The sequence below is a fragment of the Chiloscyllium punctatum genome, chromosome 31 (assembly GCF_047496795.1).
Source record: "Chiloscyllium punctatum isolate Juve2018m chromosome 31, sChiPun1.3, whole genome shotgun sequence".
NCBI lineage: Eukaryota > Metazoa > Chordata > Chondrichthyes > Orectolobiformes > Hemiscylliidae > Chiloscyllium > Chiloscyllium punctatum.
The window spans coordinates 48,427,089-48,429,861 of NC_092769.1; the positions used below are offsets into that span (position 1 = coordinate 48,427,089).

The 2,773-nt window shown below is 48.1% G+C and overlaps 1 non-coding gene across 1 annotated transcript; it reads left to right on the plus strand.

Moving 5' to 3' along the window:
* The first annotated feature begins 2,150 nt into the window (after window positions 1–2,150).
* trnas-gcu (transfer RNA serine (anticodon GCU)) lies at window positions 2,151–2,232 on the plus strand. Its single transcript has one exon. It is a non-coding gene; the product is annotated as a tRNA-Ser (tRNA).
* Window positions 2,233–2,773: the final 541 nt, after the last annotated feature.

The following is a 2,773-nucleotide window of genomic DNA, read 5'->3' on the forward strand; positions in this document are numbered from 1 at the left end:
ATGTGATGCATTTGTACTGATCCATCTTCTGACAGAATTTTCCACTTCACTTCAGCCCGCCCTAACTTCGGTGTCTGATACCATTCGCATTGTCTGGGTGTTAAGCGCTCGTCTCAGATCCAGCCCACCCTCACCCAAAATAAACGCAAAACTCAGTCACACTGTGATCACTGCAATCAGGGGCATCTTCACTCCGAGGTCATTGATTATTCCTAGGAGAAAGTTAGGACTGCAGATGCTGGAGATTTGAGTCGGGAGTGTGGTGCTGGAGAAGCACAGCAGTTCAGTCAGCATCCGAGGAGCAGGAGAATCCACGTTTGAGGTATAGCCCTTCAACAGGAATAAGGCTTATGCGTCGGGACTGAGATATAAATGGTAGGGGTGCAGGGTTGGGCGGAGATAGTTGGGAAAGCGGTATTTGGATGAAGGTGAGGGAGAAGATGATAGTTCAGAGGGAACAGTGATGGAATGGGTCCAGAGGGCCGTGGCAAGTTTGAGGCTTGGGACTTGGGGCAAGAGAAATGAGGAAATTGTTCAAATCCACACTTACCTAGTGAGGTGACAGAGTCCCAAGGCGGAATATACGGCGTTCGTCCTCCTGGTATTGGGTGGTTATGGTTTGGTGCTGAAGGAGGCCCAGGAGCTACACGTGTTTGACGGAGTGGGAGGGGGAGTTCAAGTGTTCAGTCAGGGGAATGTGAAGTTGGTGGGTGCGGTGTCCAAAAGATGTTCTCTGAAATGATCTGCAAGAAGGTGTCCTGTCTCCCTGATGTAGAGGAGTCCACACTGGGTTCAACGGATGCAATAGATGACTTTGGAAGTTGTACAAGTGAATTTCTAACGGATGTGGTAGGATACCTTGGGGCCTTAGATGGAGATGAGTGGAGTGGTGTGGGCGCTGTTTTTACCCTTCCTGCAATGGCAGGGAAAGCTGCCAGTAGTGGGGTGTGGGTTTATTGAGGGTTGTAGTCCTGATGAGGGGCTCGTGGAGAGAATGGTCTATTCGGAATGCTGATAAGGGTATGTAGGGAAATATATACCTGATAGTAGGGTCTGTATGGAGATTGCAGAAGTGCTGGAGTCTGATGTGTTTTATGCTGAGTTTGGTGGGGTGAAAGTTGAGGACCATGGGGTTCTGTCCTTGTTGGAGGAGGGGTGGGATTTAAAGGCGGTTGTGAGTGAAGTGGAGGAGATGCACTGGAGAGCAAGGTCAACCACGTGGGAAGGAGACCAACTGGGACTTACTGAGGTGGAGTTGGTCATCCTGGGAAAAGATGTGGTGGAGGCAGAGGAATTAGGAATAAGGGATGGTGTTTTTACACGAGGTGGCGGAGGGGGTGTCATATTGGTAGCTGTGGGAGTCGGTAGGCTTTTAGTATACGTCTGTCAATAGTCATTCGCTGGAGACAGTGATGGACAGGTCCAAGAAGTGGAAGGAAGTTGCCAAGGAGATCCAGGTGAATTTGACGTCGGGGTGAAAGGTGTTGGTAACGTTGGTGAACTGTTCAACCTCCTTGTGGGAGCAGGAAGTGGGGCCAATGAATTCATCAATGTAGCGGAGTTACAAGTGGAGAGGGGTGCCAGTGTAACTGCGAAAGACGGACAATTCCACATATCTGACAAAGAGGCAGGCATAGCCCTGTCACATGTGGGTGCCCATGGCTACCACTTTGGTTTGGAGAAAGTGGGAGGATTGGACAGAACAGTTGTTGAGCGTGTGGATCAGTTTAGCCAGGCGGATGAGGGTGTCGGTGGAAGTGTACTAGTTGGGATGGGTTGAGATGAAGAAACAGAGGGCTTGGAGACTTTCGTCATGGCAGATGCATGTGGACAGGGACTGGATGTCGAAAGTGAAGATGACGCGCTGTGGACCAGGGAAATAAAAGTCTTGGAGGAGATGAAGTCCTTCCATGGTGTCACAAACGTAGGTGAGGATTTCCTGGACTGGGGAGACAGGAAGGTGTTGAGGTAGGAAGAGATGAGTTGGCTCGGACAGGCGCCAGCTGAGACAGCAGGTCATAGGAATCAGGTAGAATCGGGCAGAGCGGGGTTTATGGACAATTAGGTTGGAGCCTGTGAATGGGAGATTCCCCAGAGATGATGCGGTTGTGATGGTCTGGAGTATAGGTTAGATGCATGTATGCACGTGCGACGAGGTGGCCGAGAGGTTAAGGCGATGGATTGCTAATCCATTGTGCTCTGCACACGTGGGTTCGCATCCCACTCTCGTCGCTATCTTTGGATTATCACAGCTGTCTTATTGGAACTACAATGGTTTGTTTATATGCATCGACGATATTATAAAACCTCAAACAATAATTTGAGCCTGTTGCCTAACTGCATTGAAATGTAGATTGAAATGGGATAACGAAAAGGAACGCGGTTGGAAGCATTAGCTTTTGGCCAGCTGCTCCTTCATCAGGTGTTTGTGGTGTACACAGTTATAAGATACAGAACTTATAGCAAAAGTTTACAGTGTGATGTAACTGAAATTCTACATTGAAAAATATCTTGATTGTTTGTTAAGTCTTCTATCTGTTATAATGACCATGTTAGCTTTACTTCTTTCTTATATAAATTGCAAAACCTTCTTTGAAAGTTACATTCTCAGGTGAACTTTAACAAATAGTGTCAGCTCTGATAATATTTTGAAGGTGTTAGTCCCTGTGTGGTGTGTCCGTGCAATAACGGTTAGACTGATGCTAATGTCGGCACAATGGTTAGCACTGCTGTCTCACAGCGCTAAAGAGGCAGGTGCAATTCCCGCCTCATG